General features: G+C 33.0%; 1 pseudogene; it reads left to right on the top strand.

The window, feature by feature from the left end:
- The first annotated feature begins 8,380 nt into the window (after positions 1-8,380).
- Positions 8,381-8,499, top strand: LOC111739367 (annotated as a pseudogene).
- Positions 8,500-20,533: the final 12,034 nt, after the last annotated feature.

Here is a 20,533-nt window from a genome sequence, read left to right as displayed (position 1 = left end):
CATTAAATTAAATTTCAAAAAAAACCTGTTCATCATATGAAAGAAAATTCACTTTCCATGAATAAACATTTTCAAAATATTTTTAAAAATATTACTTGAAAATAAAATACTATAAGAAAGTCCATGAAATGGTCTGAGAAGAAAGTAGCATCAACAATCCTCTCATGGATTTAGAAACAAAATCCAAGTCACCCTAGTCCCCTGGCCCACAAATTTATTCAAGGTTCTATATCTCCTTTCTGATCTATACCTTACTCGATATTATGTCAATTGGATTTGCTTTACTCTTATGAAAATCATTACATGCAAATTGTATTATTGTTATGTTGTTTCCTCTATTTCATTATAGTGTATTCTGTGACTTCAGTGCTAGACTTCATCAATCTTTACATCGCATGCAGTGATAAAGAACTGTAGATAATAGATACTCAATAGATATTTAATTATTTTCAGTTAAAAATCAAAGTTATTTTAGTTTCAGATCTTTTGAAGAGATATAGATAGAATTTTTAGGATCATAAGAAGACATTCCTATCTTAACAGCACCTTTATCTCAACCTAATACCTCCTAAGTGCCATGTGTGGCAAATACTAACTAAGCATTTGATAAACATACTCTTTATGAATTTATGTCAATTCATTCCTTGTTTAATTGAGAAATTTATGCAATGGTTGTTAAGATGACCAAAACAATTTCATGATAATCATGTCATATCACTCACACAAAGTGCATATTAAAAAGAGAAATGATGTTTTGTGAAAGTAATTATAACCGTGACATTACTGATCCTACTGAGCGTTCAAAGTTCAATTGTATAAATTTCTTAATTTTAATACCACTATGAATCTGACGGAAAATTAGCTTCTTTTTTTTACACAGTATGTCACAATATTATTAATCAGGCAAAATTCTTATTTCTAGTAAAACAAATACAAAGCTAGAACACCATGTAGGGAAATTTTACAGCAGATTTTTTTGTGAAGAATTAATGGTCTGTCTGTAAAGTCTGATAAATTTCAATAGCTTTCTCTTATTGGAAAAACCGAAGTATTTTAGTAATATATAGTGCAGTCCACACACTTTCCCCTCATGCTTAGCAATAAAGTGTAAAATAAAATCTACCCTTGCTGAAGCCTTAAGTCAAGATATCAAACATAACTCCTTAAAACTCACATAGCATTCTAATTAAGCATACCTCTTCAGAAACAGAGTTTTTAAATTCCAACAGTGTAGTCTTTGAGGCATTGTTTATGTTTTCTCTTGCATGATTTCAAGTTATATTATTAAACCAATACAGATTTATGAGCAGTTTTGATAAATATAATGAATTTTTAGAACATGAAGCAGAAAACCAAAATGATTTTTTAAAGAAATATATTCATCTTTCGTAATAAGAATAAGAAGTGCATTTATAAAGTAAACACCCATTCTTTCATTTATGCCTGAAAAAGAACTGATTCTGAAACACTGACTCATCTGACCCAGTTCTAACTCTGGAAAGGATCATCTGTGTAAACTCTGATTCCTTTTAAAGAAGCCAAATTTGAACTCAATAAGTTATTTTAAAAATGAAAAAAAGGTAAAATCACCTTAACAATGTAGGTTTCTTTTATAAATTCTAGGATTTTAAAAAAATGATCTCAAACTTACAGAAAAGACGCACGTGCCATACAAAAGACTTTTACCCCTCTAAACAATTTGAGAGTAATTGCAGAGCTGAAGCCCTATCGACCTGAAATACTTTTTTGGAAATGAGGACATTCTCATAAATAACCATATTACAACCACCAGAGTAGGAAATTAATATTGATGCAATACTATCTTCTAAAAATCATTCATTCAGGTTTCATCAAATGTCACAATAATGCCTTTTAAAGCAAAAACTCCAGTTAAGAATCACAAAGTGATTTTAGCTTTGATGTCTCTTTAATCTCTCTTGGTCTCTTGAGTCCTCAGTCTTTCCTTGACTGCTTTGACCTTGACATGTTTAAAGATTAGAAGGCACTCCCTTTGTAGAAGATCTTTCTGTTGGTGTTTGTCTGATTGTTCTCATGTTAGATTAGGTTCTTTATCTTTGCAGGAATATTACAAAATTGAGTCTGTATTCCCATTGCATACTATCAGATAGCACACACTGTTAATTTTTTCTATAATTAATGGTTTTGTTTTGTTGAGAGTAGGCACTCTTGCCTTATTCCCTAATTGACAGGCAAAGTTTTCAACATTTCATCATTATGTATAGTATTTGCTATAGTATATGTGGACCTACATAATATAATACCTTTATAAGATTATAAATTTTTATTCAATTTATAGCATGCTAAACATTGTTATGAAAGGATATTGGAATTTTTAAATATGTATTTTACATATATTGAGTTATTTTCCTTCATTCGGTTGTTATGGTGAATAATATTGATGGAGTTTGCAAATGCTTAACTATATTTATATTACTGCAATAACCCTAAAGGATTGTGATCAATTGTCTTCTTTTATGTATTACTAGATTCAGTTTGTTAATTTTTTGTTTAGAATTTTTCATATCTATATTTTTGAGAGAGACTGGCCTGATATTTCTTTTACTCTCCTTGTCAGGTTTTGATGTCAAGGTTATGTTTGCCTTTATATAATGAGTTTGGAAGTTTTCCCTCTTTTCCTATTCTTTGAGAGGATGTGTATATGATTAGTAGCATTCACTTATGAAACCATATGGCCTGAGGTGTTTTGTGAGAAGTTTTAAGTTACGGATCCAAATTACTTGAAATCACATTGGACTGTTTTCCCCTGTGTTGGAAAAGAAAAATAAATAAATAAAAGCAGATCCTGAGACAAAGACTTAGATGAAGGTAATTGAATTTAGGAAGGTATTCCATAAAATAGTAGTGGGGGTTATCAAGTTGTTTTTGTCTCTTTCCTTGCTTGCCCTCTTTTTTTTTTTTTTTTAATTTTATTTATTTTTGTCTTCTTCTGTTACCATGTCGCTTTCTGAAAAACAGGTCGGTTTTACCATTTCTGGTCTGCCTCTTGGTTTTTGAGTCTTGACTTCTGTAGCTGCAGGCCGTCCTTTTTTAGGGACTCACTTTTAGATTAACAGATGCCATTGCTGTTGTTGCTACTACTTCTGCCTCCTCAGGTTCTACTTACTTTTCTGCCTTTCTCTTTCTCCCTCTCCTGGAAGCTTATGTCAGTTGCTTTAGTCACATACTCAATGCTGGCTTTTTATTCCTTTGAAACACTAGTTTCTTTGTCTTCAACTTCAACATCGGATGATACATTTGATTGTTCAGCTGATGCCTTTTGACTTGAAAATTCCAGATTATCTTTTTTGAAGTTAAATCGAAAGGGAAAATTTAGCCTAAATAGGGGTTACATTGACCTCTGATTCTGAAAAGAAGGAGATAATCAAGAAATCAAAAAGAAAAGGTAGAAGAAACTTTCGGACTGCTCATAGAAAGAATATGCTGAAAGGCCAACATGAGAAAGAAGCAGCAGATAGAAAATGCAAGCAAGTGCTCTGAGGCAGTAGACAAAGGAAAGGAGTACTTTTTGATAGTCTGTATATTCATGTATATGGAACAAATGCAAACTGAGCAGCAAAATAAACATGAAGAAGCCAGACATTAAGAAAGTGAGAAGCAAGAAACATCAATTAATTCTCAACTTCAAAGAATACATGCTAAAATAAAAAATTCACTCAAAATTGATAACCTTGATGTGAACAGTTGTATTGAGATCTTAGACGAACTTACTTCACTTCAGGTCACAATGCAACAAGCTTAGAAACACACAAAGATATAACTACAATACTGAAAAAAATATGGCAATTCAAAGCAAGTTAGATTACCACGGAAAAGTCTACGAGGCATATAATAAGTTTGAAAATAAGTTTTTGGTTGGTAAAGAAAATTCTGTAATCACACAAGTGTTGAATTAATCTTTTGCCTAACAAAGACAGAAAGAAAAGCAAATAAAACCAAAAATCAAGAGGAGAAAGGACCAAACAAAAAGCTAGAAAAGAAATAAATAGGTTCAAAGACTCTAAATGGAGGATCTGATGCTCAAGATAGTAATCGACTACAACATAATGGAGATAGCAATGAAGAAAGCAAAAATGAGGCCAGTGGTAAGAAAAAACCATCCAGCAAAGAGAGACACTGAAGAATTCTATGCTAGATGACTAGGTTGACATATCTGGAATATAAAGACATTTAAGAAGTTTGTAATGGTTTTCATTTGAAATATTTAGACGGCTGAAAAGTTTTAAATTTTTATAAAAATAGGTTTTGATGTTTAAAACTTATCTTGAGGGAGAAAATCTCTTTATCTTTGTTTAAAATTAATTAAACATTAATTTTAATTGTACTTGTGCAGTATAAATAGCTACATTATATAGTAAATATGAAGGAAAATACATTTAGACAAGGTTGAAGTGCTTTTCCAAACATTAGATGTAGCATATTTTCAATTAGTGTATGTATATTAGCATATAATTGATAGTAGAAAAATGTTACATTTTAGACTACTACTTGCATAAACCTTTCTTCTTTTCCCTCTTTTTGTTCATAGTTTTTATAAATCTTGGATTCACCAGACTGTGTTTTCACTGTTTGTGGGTTTTGTAAAAGTTATGCATTTTTATGGTAGATGAAATGATACTTCTATATAAGCACTCACTCTCTCCTTCCATTTAAAGTTAATCTCATAGTCTACATTGTGGTATGTTATCCTGCTGCTTTGTAACCATGCGTGATCTGTATGCCTTTTTGTATAACAACTAACTACCCAACTCACATGTAACTGACATTTCTACAAAGTACAAAACTATGTTAACTTTTGAAGGTAATTTAAATTTGTGGCTGGAAATTTAGTGAAGTCAAGTGACTTTTCCTGCAGAGAATAGAATGGGTATATATAGAAATAATCTATCTTTAGGGTTCAGCTATCTAAGATGCTTTGCAGGCACTAGTAGCTGAAACTGAAAACTAAATGATATAAATTTATTTTTGAGATATTTCTGAATTTTTTCTAAAAAGTTACACTCGTTAAGAAAGTCACTAAGTAGTATTTTTTTAAACTTGGAAAATAATCTATGATGCTTATGCAAATAAGTACCAAATAAGTACCAAATAAGTAAATACCAAATAAGTAAACTAACCTATTTGAAAGCGTGACTGTATCAGAAGGGAATATTTATTTCTGTATCGCACATGTAACAGGACTGCAAAAAGTGGAAACAGTGCTCTGAGGAAATAGACAAAGTAAAAGTGTACTTTTTGATAGTCTGTATATTCGTGTGTATGAACTAAACTAGGGTGAACCATGGTTAACACGAAATTTAAGAGTAACAAGAGATAACATTCTAAGATATTTTGATTAGATCAGTTGGTAGTTATTAGTAGCTAAAAGATAGTTCTCATGTTTTGAAACTATGACTATGTGAAAAAGGCTTTTAACGCTTTAGTGTTTGCATGTGATATTCATTGTATGTTGTGACCTCTCAAATAATTTTTTTCATCTATAAGTGTAAAGTTTGAATTATTTTAATAAGTGAAATTTTGCTTTTGGGAGGTGTTACAATGGAATGTAGGATCCAGCTTTTTGAGAAAACTCTTGCTATTATATCTGTTTGGTCCTTACTACAATTAAAATTTGGAAAGATTTGTTCTTTTCAAGCACGTGTGAACACTTTTAAACTGTTTACTGACATTGGTTTCTTTTCAAGAACTGAACAGATTCAGGTATATACATTAATAAGATAATGAAAGTACAGACAATTGTTATACTGACTCCCCCTTGAATAGTGAGAAAGTTGTGTCCCGATAGATAAAACAAACAAAATTATCAAAGCATTAGCATTATTTTAAAAGAATAAGGAAGAAAATATTTCTTCAAAAGATACAAGGCATCCCCAAATTTTAAGTGGAGATTCTATTACAAATTTTAAAAGAAAGATGTATTGTTTAGGAGAGGAATTATGCTTTAAAAAATTAGTTATCTTCCACTATCTAAACAAATTTTATATATTCTGTATTGAATAAGTGAGTAGTAAGGCAAATCTTTGACCTCTTCCCACTTTTAAAATTTCTCTTGTTTGGTGACAGTGAAGCAGAAATTCTAATTAAACTAATCAAAAAGTGGTTGGGATGATGAATTTTGTTTACAGAAAAACTAGTGAAGCTGCACTGGTCAGAGAATGAATCATTGTCTAGTAAAAAAAAATAGTCAATAGGACAAATTTCTCTGTCCATAATATGCATAACATATTTCAATAATTAAAATTTCTTCCTTACATTTTGCAGATTTTACATTTCTACCATCTGTTTGGAGTAGACATGCTGTTGATGTCTAATCAGCTCATGCACAGCATTTTTCACATGTAAATTTTCCTGAGTCATAAAGTGTCTTTAGCCGACAGCCAAATGGTTCACTGACGTTCAGACACCAGGCTTCAGAAGCAGTTCTCAGAAAAGAATTTGGTGGCTTGCGATAGTCACAACTGCTGTCAGCCAAATATTCTCATTCTCCCCGCTCCCTCTTTCAGGCCCATAGGAAGACTGCGCTCCTTTCTCTTGTGTTTGTAACAGCTTGGTGCCTAGTTTTGGCCAACTGAGTCATAGCATTTAATTGTGAAAACTAAAATCTGGTATTTACTTGCAAGAGTACAAATTCTTAGAGCCTTTTCCTTTCCTCTGACATAGAAACCAACAGCCACTCTATCATCCTGAATTCCTGAATGATTGCTTCACTAGTTTTTCTGTAAGCAAAGGTCCATGATGGACATACAGCAAAAACAAGAAGTCAGTCTTTGTTGTTTTATGCCTCTCAGGTGCTAGGGGTTGTTTGCAATTGCAGTAATCCTCAGCTCTAGCCCAGGTCACCTACGATTTTCAAACTGAGTTCTATCATTAAGAGTACATTACTTTGTTTTGCAGAGATGAAGTAGCATATTGGTTTGATGGAGTGATATTTTGCGTCAAGGGCTCCAATTTCAGATGAATTTACTGTCTAAATAGCACCTATATATCTTTATTCATATTATCTCAGCTTCTTGTTTCTTTGCACCAAGAAAAAGTTCAATTTTTGAATAATAAGTTTATCACGGTCTTGTTTTAAGTGTGGCCTATCATCAACAGCACCACAATTAGTGAGTTTCCTTATTAAAATGCAGGTTCCCCCAAACCTCATGCCAGAACTATTGAATCTGAATTATAGGAGAATTGAGACTGTACGGAAACAGCATTTGTAAACAACTTCTCCAGATATTTCTAGTATATATCAGTGTTTAAGAATTATGGTATCACAGAATATTTTTATACAAAAAAATCACACTTATTTAGAGCACTGAAGTATCAGCCAATGCATGTAATTTCTAGAATTAAGAGAACTGGTCAATCAACAGTACTTTAGATGCTAAATGAGTTGTTAATTTTTTCTATAGTCCTGAAAACTGAGACTAGTTTTTGTTCAATTTAAGTTTTTTTACTTACAGACTGATTAATAAACTGTGCTTCAGTGTCTTTCCGTATTCAAATAATTCAAAATGGTGACCCTGTAGAGTTTATATAAAAATATAATCAGATCTGTTGTAGAGTGATGATTCAAGTTTTCTTCACCTGTGAGTTGTTAAAAGACAATCCTATAATTTTTGTTTGAGATATATCATAATAAACTGCCCCTCATGCTTTCATTCTCAGGGGTATGATGGTATTATCCAAATTGATATTGGTCTACCATGGCAAAGTCTGAAAAATTATTTTGTTCTGTATACAAATCAGGTTATGATTTTATCATAATTGTATTACACATTTGTAAAAGGAAGCTACAATACTGGCATCTCTGATGTCTTAATTACTCTCAAAGGTCATTATCAACTAGCATGAGGTTGACTAGTGAATTTTTTTGTGAGGAAAACAAATGTTTGTAGAGATATATTTTTGCAGTGTGGTTAGGATGTTGTGATGGACGTAGATATAGCTTATGTACATATGTTATGTGTTGCCATCTAAGACATTTTAAAGAGAAGTAATCAACAGCTAAATGAATGTATTTAAGCCAGTCTAGAAGAATCAATATGAAAGTATCTTAGATCCCCTAAAATATGGGTATATGAATCCAATTCATGTGAGTTAATACCATAGCACAGCAGTTCAGCAAAGAAGCTTCAGAGCTAGATCTAAGGGTTTGAATTCTGACTCAGCTATTTACTTGTTGTGTGATTACTGCCAAGATATTTAACACTTCTGTACCTATTCTTTTTTATTAAAAAAAAGAGATAATAATGGTATTTATGTCATGAGGTTGTTATGAGGACTACACTACGTATAGATGCAAGCTCTTTAAAGTCTTTGGCACATAGTCAGTGTTTTATAAGTGCTGGCAGTCTATGGCCATGCTACCTTGAACAAGCCCAATCCTATCTGATCTCGGAAGTTAATCAGTGTCGGGCCTGGTTAGTACTTGGATGGGAGACCACCTAGGAAGACCAGGTGTTGTAGGCATAAAAAATAAAAACAAAAAATAAGGGATTGAAAGCTGACAAGGTCCTTGCAATCTTGGTCAGGTCAACCAAGAGTTGCCTCTCCTAAAAAAATTGTGTGTGTGTGTGTGTGTGTGTGTGTGTGTGTGTGTGTGTGTGTGCGCTGGCAGTACTTGCGAGCTCCCAAAGCCCTGAAAAATAAAATCTCGCACACAGTAGATTAAAATTATCATCTTCTTGAGAATATTTTTACTTTAACTGAAACATCATTTCATATTATTATCTTTTGCTACTTTGGGAAGTTTACAGAGACAATTTGTATTTTCTATAATTGTTTTTGAATTTTGTGTATTATAATTTGTCTTCAGTACTTTTATTTAAAATTTTATGTTTATGCACCTATCTTAAATTGTTTTTTTTTTAAGTTTTGTTTTATTTTGTTTCATGTATATAGTACATTGGTTAGACATTTATATAGTTTATGAAACAATCCCTCAGATTGCTCTTTCTCTCTTCTGGCTCTCCACATAGCCATTACATTACTGCTGACTGCATTCCCTATGCCGTGCTCCCCATCCCTGTGACCAAGTACTAATTTGTACTTCTTTAACTCTTCACTCCATTCTCCCAGCCCACCAAACCCTCCTCCTGTCTGGCCATCACTGGATTGTCCTCTATATTTGTGAGTCTGTTTTTGATTAATTTGTTCTTTTTGTTCCTTAGATTCTACATATATGTGAAATCATATGGTACTTATCTTTGTCTGACCTATTTCATTCAGCATCATAACCTCTAGGTCCATCCATATCATTACAAATGGTAAAATTTCATTTTTTTTTTTTGATGGCTGAGTAACATTCCACTGTTTCTTGAGAAAAAAATTAGGTTGATTTCATCTATGGCCTGAAGGATACAAATGTTTAATGAAGTATTTATGAGAATAAAATATTTTACCATTGGAAAACAAATAGCCAGCTCAAAATAAGCTAAGATATTAAAATCATTACAAAATAAAGCGTTTGAGACAAGCTACTTAAGATAAGTTAGCCGTTGAACTTTTTTTCCACGACCTTAATGTTAACATATTCCTTTTGAATAATTCAACTGAAATTATATAAAGCAATTAAAATTAATCAGAATTCTGAATTTCTTGTTCCCTTAATAGAATCTTGTATATTCATGATTCTTAAAATGCATAAATCATTGATCAGTATTGATAGACATTCATTTAAGAAATCTCAATATTTACAATAGATATTTATACCTAGATTTTTAAAAATCTGTGAAAAAAATTATTGCCGTTAGAATCACTGATGTCTACTTAATGAACCACTATATTTTATTTTAACTTATACTAATTTACCAATATAACTTATACTAATACCATATAGCTTATACTAATTTACTTATACTAATACCACATAACTTATACTAATTTACCAATTTCTGGGGGAAGAGGCACAGAGAAATTGAGAAATGACTTAGTCACATTAAAAGAAATTAAGTATTCCTACTGGGAAATTTGTAGACTTCAGATAATAATACCATATTATAAAATTGTGCCATACTCTGACTAGGATTATAACATAACATTCTATTTATTTTAAATAAATGTGACTATATTTATAGAATAGTTTTTATGACAAAAATAATGGTTATTTTTAATCTTAAGTCTTAATATGTATCTTTGACTTATCATGAAAATATGCTTTTATTTCTCTAACATTTAGGGTAGGAATTTATGAGCCAGAGAATAAAAATAGAAGGCAACCAGTAGCCTGAACTAAGGATGAGTGCAAAATGTTTAAAATGCTTTTGCTTTTTAAATGTTTCCAGGAAACAACGCTGCCAACATAATTTAAACAACAATGGACAACTGTATTAGTCAGGATGGTTTGCCTTATTTCTTAAATTAATCACGGAGTGCAATTTCTCTGACAACTCACAAAATAGATTAAAAACTTAAAGTTTCAGAGTGAGGTGTTAGTACTGCCTATAATGATTTGTGTCTCCTTCCTTATATTGCCCACATAAAGTGCCATGAATTATATTCATAAAGTAATGCAAGTGCTATTTGTGTATTCAGTCTATCTCAGTTTATGAAAATGTGATCTGAAAATTATCAACTTGCAAACTGAGATACAGTCACCCCTTGATTGGGGGAGGGTTGCTTCCAATACCAAAATCTGCCCGATGCTCAAGTCTTGTATAAAATAACAGAGTATTTATATATAACCTATGAACATCCTCCAGTATACTTTTAATCATATTTAGATTACTTATAATACCTAAAAAACTGTAAATACTATGTAAATATTTGTTATACTGTACTGTTTAGGGAATGAAAACAACAATAAAAAAGTATGTACATGTTCAGTACAGATGTAACCATCGTAGGCCTAATTGCTTAATACACGTCAGCAACAACTAATATTTTAATTTTTCCCCAAGCATTTTCCATCAGTGGTTGGTTGAATTAGTGGATGTGAAACAGAGGACATGGAGGGCTATACATTTAACTTTTTAAAAGATTCCATCTCAGAGCTTCTTTAAATAGATAATTTTCTCTTTCAGCCTTTAAATTAGAACTTGTTTTCTCTCACTTCCTCGACCTCAAAATCAGTTTCCATGTAACTGTTCAGAAGCGTAATGGATTTTATTAACCAATATAGATTCCAGCACCTATTAGATGCAGATATAAAAGTTAAGGGTTGATTAAGATAAGTCAGAGTTGTTTCTGTGTGTAGTATACCTCATAACAACAACAAAATAAACACAGACTGAGGGTGTGGGACATGCAGGTCCAACATATTGCCATCCAACTTGCAAATCTGAACGTCATACATGCCAACATCGTACATGAGGATCTAACAGAAGAGTGGACTGCACGCATCCAGGAAATGATTTGGGAGGGTAAATTCGAGAGAGGACAAGGCCACGTGGCCCACATAGCAAAGGCAGCATTAGCGGGGCACACACTATGCAACGAATGTCATGATATTAGGAGCTAACCGCGTGGCCCCCGGTCTGGAATAAGATAAGAGCCACTGAACATTGTCTGAGCCACAAAGCAGTGGGAAGGGGGTTGTGAAAGGACACGTAAAAGATCTGCCACCTTTGCAAGCATCTGACTCTGAAAGTGGCTCAGAGAGTGGCCACTGTGGAAGCTACTGGCCATTTTGGGTCTTTGAGAGCTGAAAAGGGTTGTTTAAAGTGCAAGCCACACAGAAAGGGCGAGAGGGAGGAAGTGAGAAGGGTGTAGGGTAGAAAGACATAAACAAAACGAGGATGAAGACCACACAGCAGAGTAATGCTGTCTGATGGGAAGTAAGTTCAAGAAAGAGAGAGATGTGTGGCATGAATTCAAAGGAGAGCAGGGCCCAGGTCATGTTGAGATTTTAAGTTGCAATAAGAAGTTTAGATTTTAATTCTAGGTGCAGTGAGAGGATTTGGGAGATGCAGTTGGCAGTGGTCTGAGTGCAAAATGGTAGTGATGGGGACTAGGCTGGTAGCAAGGGATATGAGGAGAAATGGATGAATTCAGGACTTGTTTTTGAAGTAGAGGCAACAGGACTTGGTGACATGCTATGTGTGGGTGACAGGTTAAGAGCAAGCATGAGGCGAGCAGGTTTTTGTAATGAGCAGCTGGTTTGTGATGGTGCCATTTAACTGAGATGCAGAGACTAGAGGAAGAACAGTTTTAAGGGTAAAGAGTTTGATTTTAGACATGTTAAATTTGAGAAGTTAGGAGTGCAATTAAAATAATTACCTGTTGTTCTCATAGGAACTTGTTAATGAGAAAGGGCATTTTTCTACACAGAACAGATATGATTCAGTATATGTAACTGATATGTGCCACCGCTGGAGTTTCCTACTGGAAATCATAGTGTTATACTGAGTAGGCACTATGTTGTGTGAGTGGGAAACTCAAGAAAGAGATTAAGACTGAAACAAAACAAATGTATGGGTCATTGGAAGAAAACCATTAGTTTTGTCACATATAGGTCCCTGGTGACTTTGACAAGAGTAGTTTCAGTGGTGAAGTGGGGTTTAGGCATTTGGCTGAAGAAGTTATGGGGGAATACAGGAGATAAGGATGCAGAGGCAGTCACTATAGATAATTTGATCAAAAAGAAGAGATAAGTTGAGGTGGTAGCTAGAGAGAAATGAGGGATCAAAGATTGTTATCACTTTTTAAGATGGCAGATTTCAAGGCATATTTGTGCACTGGTAGTACTGATCTCGTATAGAGAGAAAAGCTGATGGTTTAATAGGTAAAGGAGTGAAGGGCTTTTGAGTAGGCAGGAGGAGGTGAAATGCAAGGTACAAGTGAAGGATTAGATTCTGATAGGGAAGGGACACATCAAACATTGTGCCAAGAGAAAAGACAGAAAGCATGGGTGCATAGGTAGGTAGGTTGAAGATTTGGTGATGACACATGAAAGAAAAAAAGAAAAGAAAAAATGTTTTTTCCTTGTAATGAAAACAATTTTCCTATATGCGATACAGCGTTGTTAACTATAGTCATTATGTTGTTTGTTCCCTTTATTCAGTGAACATTGAATGACATCAGTTTGGTGCCAGACACTGTTCTAAGAATAAGAGTTTCACAGTGGATAAGCCCTTAACATGTCAGTATAGAGAGGAGGAAAATGAACAAGTGAACAACTAAATGAGACAATTCCATGTCGTGATGATTGCTGTTAAGACATTATGTCTGTCTTTGATGAGATTATGGGGTATTGAGGTTATTGAGGAGCTCCATTAGATAAGATTGTGCCTTTCTGAGTGGTAAATATTTCATTTAAAACTTAAATAATGGAAAGGGAACAGGAAAGTGAAGAACAGGAGAGTGGGAACTTTCCAGAAGGAGAGACAGCAAATAAAAAGGCCTAAAGCCAAAATGAACTTTGTGAATATAATGTTTAAAATAAATGGCTTTAGGGCTGGTTCATGGGAAAACCCTTAGAGCTATATAAATCTAATCCACAGGAAAGGTGATATACTTGCACTTATCATTCCCTGAAATTATAGTGAACTTGCTAGGACAATGATGTACAAGAAATCATTAAACCACATATCTATTGATGTCTTTCTCCTCTGCATTATTTCACTCACATGCGCACATTCTCTCTACTCCTGTTTCTCTTAGTTGCTATCATCTTCGTCCTCCAGATGGACCACTTACAAAGGTGCAGCAGAACGTCAAGGAGACTTCTTAGAAAACCTATGAATCATACCATGCAGTCTGTGAGAAACAGTGGGATACTAAATGGAACAGGTTAGTCACATTATGTCTAGTTACAAAATTCATCTAAGAAAGATACACTCATTTATCTTTTCTTTTTTAATCATCATGAGGTATTAGAGCAAGTATAAAGACCGTTTTTTCTGGCCATCTGATTGTTCATGGTCATATAACTGATTTTAGGCTTCCACCAAAAGGTTGATAGGGGCAGAAGATGAAGTGCATTTCAAATTATTACATGTAAAAAAAGTAAAACTTTCTAGAGTCTCCATTAAAAGGTTAGATTGGAAGACTTGAGTTATTTGCATAATGAAACATTAGGAATTTACTTACATTCAAACAGATTATGCTATTTTTGACCCCAATTAACATGCCTAATCAAGAGTGGACTGTATTCCTTGTACATGTCACACTTTACTGACAGTCTTTGTGGACATCAGTTACTGACAATCATATTTTTTGGCCTGCAACGGATCTATAACTTTTTTTCTGTGTGGTGAGTCTCAAAATTGCAATTGTGTTCCTAAACATGGATAAATTTGAGCTGCAATGGGATTAGAGGGAGGTTAGGAGTGACCAGGCGATTGACATCTCTGTGAGGCCTGTTTCTTAAACTTTTTGGTCAGTTTATTAAGAGATGATTAAAGGCTTCATACAACCTACATGTTAAAGAGACTGACTTACAAACTAAAATCCAATGCATTCAATGGAGAGGAAGAATATACAGATTTGGGAATGAAAATATTTGTCTTCTCTTTTTAGGACTGTTTTTGACAGTTTCAAGTTCCCATGTTTGACTGAGAAACAAGAATTCAGAAGCAAAGAGTTTTGAAATTGTTTAAATTAATTGTTTCATCTGATTTGACAGCACTCAGAGAACTGTTCCTTTTCTTTCACCATGTCGATTTTTGTACTGACAAGGGCACATGTATTAATCAGTATCCACCATATTTAGGCTATCCTGGACTATCCTTTAAAAAAATATGTAAAGATGTGCAAAAAAGAGTCAAATTACAATTTCCGTCATCTACTATGCTCCTTCATACAATTAAATTGTATATTTAATGTATGGAGGGTCACTGTGTCATTTTATCTTATAAGTATTTAGTAAAAATATTAAATAGTTGTTACCAAGGATTAAAGGGCATAAATTATTTAAATTCTTCATACTTATATTTTATCATGTAATTAAACATGTATATTATAAACGATAAATCCTATATATTGAGAATATATAGATATTTATAATGTCTTCCTCTGAATCTAATTTGAGTAATAGAAAAATTAATGGAGAAATATAGAGATATCAATGTCATAATTTAAAAGCTTCTTTAATGCATTTATGGGGGATATACACACACAAATACATATGGAATTATGAATCTAGGAGAGAATACATAATCTATACTATTTTCAAATATATTTTAAATACTTATAATATTTAATGTGTAAAAGTCAGCAAAATGACTCTCATAAATTAAAAATATTTAATATCACATTTCCTGGCAATAGGCAAAAAAAGAAACAGACTAAATATACATAGTCAGTTTATTTTCCTTTGGAAATGAAAAAATATATTTCTACCTATATCTTCAGCTAAAGAGGGGAAAATTAGAAATAATTAACTGTTTAAAATCAAATTATGATGTATTAAATAACAAAATGATACAATGGGCCAATACAGTTCTCAGAGAATAATATATATTCTTAACTTCAAGAATCTTGAAAATAATAACCAAAGTTAAAAAAATATGTAAAAGACTATCAGGAAGATAATAAAAAAGAAAAATGTAACTAATGATAAAATTTATGAAGAAATAGTCGATAAAACCAAATGATTGGCAATATTATATAAACTGTCATAGACCATACAGAGTTTTGTGGGATATATTATCATTTTAGAGGGTTAGTATTCCCTGATATCCAATCAGACAAGCACAGAACAAGAGAAATGTAAACTAATTTCATTTCTGAATATAAAAGTGAAAATCATATGTGATTTTAATATCTCTTTCTATATCTTTTATCCTCATTCTCCTTAGGCCATGAGGTTAGCCAGAACATGTTTCTCTCACAGCAGAAGTAGAAATACATGAGAACAAGTGAAAAAATATATCTTAAGGTTTAGGCTCCGAAAAGATACAGAATGACTTTTCCCCATTTACTATTGACCAGAACTAGTCACATGGCCTTTCCCAAGCCAAGAGGTGGTGAAATACATTGCTATAATGAGGCTGTAGAAAGAGTGGATATCTAGAGGATTGAGAGATCATGCCAATTAATTCCATTAGCCACAGCACCTCATTATTAGAAAATCATCTATATTAACAGATGAAAGTAGAAAAGCACATAACCAAGTAGATAGATGTTCAAAAGCATTGCTAACATTTAACATGCATTTATAATAAAGTATTAAAATACTAAGAACAAAACAGGAGTATCATAACTTTGTCAATGGTGCCAACCAGAAACTTACCACAAATATCCTACTTAACGTTGAAATATTAGGAACATTCCTATTACAATTAAGAGAAAGGCAAGGATATATGCTGCCATAGCTTTTAAACATTTTACTGGAGTTTAGCCGATACCATAAAAATAGCAAAAGCAAATAAAAGTTTGAGCACCAATGATGGGCAAACATATAACTGTATACTTTTAAGTAACATTTTAAATCAGTGGAGAAAACGGTCTATATAGTAAAAGGTATAGAGCTGAGACCCAATGATTGATTGATAGTGACAACAGATGGCTCTGGCAGGCCATTTCAGCTTCTGATCTCCCCAGTGGGGTTGAATGAGACTTTCAGTCCTGCATGGCAGCTCTGCTTCTCCCTCTGGACTGTTCTGCTTCCTTCCTTTCCACTTTACAAATATTAATCCCTGATAAACATTCTGAACACAAACCTTTGCCTTAAAGTCTGTTTTCTAGAAAATATAACCCTCTAGATGCCAAAGGCCAGACTTACACCATATCATGGATATTTTGTTTCTTTGAGAAATAAGGCTCATTTACTGGGAATAGCTTGGCCATTTAACCCCATTTTTCATAAGATAAAAAATGTAACAAATTTGATTGAAAAGATCTTTGTTCTAATATTCCATTTTATTCTTAATTGCTTTATAAAAATGTCCTCAAGGGACAGAACTTTCTAATAGAAAACTATGTTCAGCAATATGTATTTTACTTATTTCAGAAGTTTTAGTTAGAATAATTTGCTTTAAATAATAATCTGTATGTTTTTCTTACCAAAGTCAACTTGGAAAATGGAGAACCCATTATTTAAGTCTGTAATAACTATACTATAGATATTATTATGTTTTCTTTTTATTTTTAGAAAAAAATGGATTCTATTTTTTAGTCTGGTCTGGAATTAAAGTATGTTTCCAATAATGTAACTATAATTATCTTCCACACACTCCTCGTCCATTTTAATGTCAAGGGATAAATGTTAAAATCATTCAAGAGAGTGCTTTTTAATTAGCCTGAAATGTATGTGACCGAGTAAAATGACCACTCTCGGTTCAGAGATTTTAACAGGCTTCTTCCAAGTCTCATTAACCCTAGGAATAAAACATCAGTATAACTTACCATCTCCTAGAGTAGTTCTCGCCAGTTACTAGCATATTTAATAGTCTGTTACAGATTCCATCTATCAATAATGTGTCCAGAATGACAACCCAGCATAAGCTTATTTAATCTTGAAAAATTTCATGACTGCTAATTTCAAGACACTACTGCTTTATATCAAGCTTCTCTATGAAATAGCTCTGAATTTTGGATTAGGACATCTGAGTCTATGTCGTGGTTCTACTCTTTACCAGACTGTGAGATGTTGGATAACTCATGGAAATGCTTTATTTATATAAATATGCTTGGTTTTAAAAATATTCTCAGTAGCTTACAAAATATATATAAAATAAAAATAAGCTAAAATTAGATTTATATATTTTTAAAAGGTTACAATGATTAAATGAAAAAACAGAAAAATTAAAAGCCCTTACAATAATGCTCAGTAAAAGTTTGCTATCATTACTGTAAAGTCATAAGGAGAAAGAGGGTGTCTCTCTTAAAGAATGAATAAATGACTCCATTTCAGTTGTTAAACACCAACTTTTACCACTCCCATAAAGGTTAAGAGAAAATAAATGTAAAAGTAAATGAGATTAAAGGAAATTTAATACACAAAAAATAATTTTACTCAGTACTACACTGTATGAACAATATTGTCATTGAATTTTTCTGTGACTTTATCTTAGTCCATTCAAGCTGCTATAACAAAATACCACAGACTGGGTAGCTTATTAAGAGCTGAAATTTATTGCTCACAGTTCTGGAGAATGGAAGTCTGAAATCAGAGTGCCAGCATAGTCATGTGAGGGCCTTCTTCCAGGTCACAGTCTTCTTGTCGTGCCGTCACATGGTGAAAGGGTCTAGGGAGCTCTGTGGCATCTCTTTTAGAGCACCGATCCCATTCATGAGGGCTCCACTCTCATGACCTAATCACCTCTTAAAGGAACCACTTACTTATACCATCACTTTTAGGAGTTAGGATTTCAACATATAAATTTTGGAGATATACAAAAATTCAGACCGTAGCAGACTTCTGTAAAATTAAAAAGTTGGAGAGGATGATTTCTAAGGTTTCTTCCAATAGCTCTATACACACACACGCACACGCACATGCGCACTTACACACTTCCTTTTTCTCAAGGAGGTTATGAAAGAAAGTGTTAGATAAAGGAACGGATATAAGTCTTAAGATTAACTATAAAAAAGCCAGAATAGGAAAGGTACCGAATTATTTCACTGAAATAGATATAATTTTTATTTATATTTGTATATTTTAAATGATAATAAATAAACTATTTGAATGAAACTAAATGATGCTTTTTGTTTACAACCTATGAGGAACCAAAAATCTAGCTTTTTAAAAATGAATTCTATTACCCCATAATTAAGAAAGTCATGGATGATGGTAGCAATGGAAATAAGCTTTTATTCACTATTAAGACTTACTTGGTCTCTCATCTTTGCTCCCCTTTACCTGTTGGCTTCTTCATTGGAGACATGGCCACAGACAACTACATCCTGAAAACACCCTTGTCAGAGAAGAAAGGGATTTACCAGTTATATTGTGAAAAAATTTGCGAGTTAGAATTCAGTGTTTCAGCAAGGGTCTTTGTGGCCAAGGGTCTTTTACCAGAGGGAGAGAATTAATAGAAGTAATGGCTATTTAGGGAATTATTGATCAATCTCTCCTGTTATATGTATATGATGGCTGAATAAAATATCTTGAGGAGCCAGGAAGGAAAATGAGTAGCATGTCCATGGACATTATTATTTAAACTGGGACACTACTGAGAATGAAAATGTTGGTATTTGAGAATGAAATGTTGTGACAAGTATAAAACAGGACTGTACTATGCCAGTGGGGAAATATAGTCACCTTTAAGAGGTTGATAATGTGGAGAACTAGAAAAAACATTTCCATCTAAAGGGACTCCAAAGCAACAATGGAAACTCCTGTTTTCAGATGTAATTTACTAAATAAAAGCTAGAAATGTGTACTTTTACATGAATTTCAAACTTTCTATCATTGTTAACTGATTCCATTTTTTTCCTCAACACTGCTGTGTTGACAAATCCATATTCAGCCTGCGAGCAAGCAGTTTTCTGCCTCTAGTATAATAAATTAGACAAAATAATATGGACTCTTCACTGTTTGACTCATGAAAATATTTAATATTTCAACTGCTTCTAACTCTATCCTACATACAAAATAATAAATCATAATGTGCATATAAATTTAATTTACAGAGATCCATTTTGTTGTACTGTATTGTGGTCTAAAATGTGGAATACTGACATGTCTGTCATCAGACATTTTGTTCCCTGAGGCAAGTAGCGCTAGGTACATATACTGAAATACATGGAGCTAAATATGTGCTCGCATTGTAGAGGATAAAGAGAGGGTGAGGGCTAAAGGGAAAGAAGGTAGCCCTTGATTACAAAAAAAAATGGACCCATGGTTCCTGACTTTGTGCTCTGATCTCATCTAGCTCTGATGATATCATAACTGGAAATGTGTGGGTAGAGTATTGACTAAAACAGAAGGGATCTCAAAATACCCATAGCCTTTGAAAAATTATTTTGATTTTAGAAACTTTTAAGTAACAATGCTTTAGAACAAACCTTTTTTTGTTCTATCCACCATATGATTCCTAGGGAAAGACATTTTACACTTTGGTTAACCCTTACAATCTATCATTCCCAAATAATATATGTCTAACTGATATACTATAAAATAGTTTTGAAAAGGAAAGCTAAAAGTTTATGAATGGATAATGGAGGAAACTGAAAGCCAGGTAAACCACATACATGGGTCATTTTATGAGTATGAGAGATAATTGTCAAGGCTCTGAGGCCAGGGCTCCAAGATGGGAGAATGAGACTGCAGGTGAAGTGATAGGCTGAAAATATGAGCGCTGAATGATACAATTGTTCAGCACACAGGGTTTACTATCACCCATACATATGCTTTGGAATCTGTATTTTTTGATGTGCTCTATATAATTTCCAAAGAAATGATTGTTGCCAATTACTAAGGTTATCGGTAGTCATTTATACTTATTCATAGCTCGCTTGCTGGAGGCCTAACCCATAACTGCAAGTATAACATGGAAATGTTAAAACCACTATAATTGTTAATACTGTATATATAATAGACTGTTGAAAATAATTATATATTTTATCTGAATGATTTGGTATTTTAAGATTATTTTTTATAGGTGTATTCTTTTTAGTC

Source organism: Pteropus vampyrus, unplaced genomic scaffold (assembly GCF_000151845.1).
Source record: "Pteropus vampyrus isolate Shadow unplaced genomic scaffold, Pvam_2.0 Scaffold2, whole genome shotgun sequence".
NCBI lineage: Eukaryota > Metazoa > Chordata > Mammalia > Chiroptera > Pteropodidae > Pteropus > Pteropus vampyrus.
This window is presented reverse-complemented; position numbering and strand designations above follow the sequence as displayed.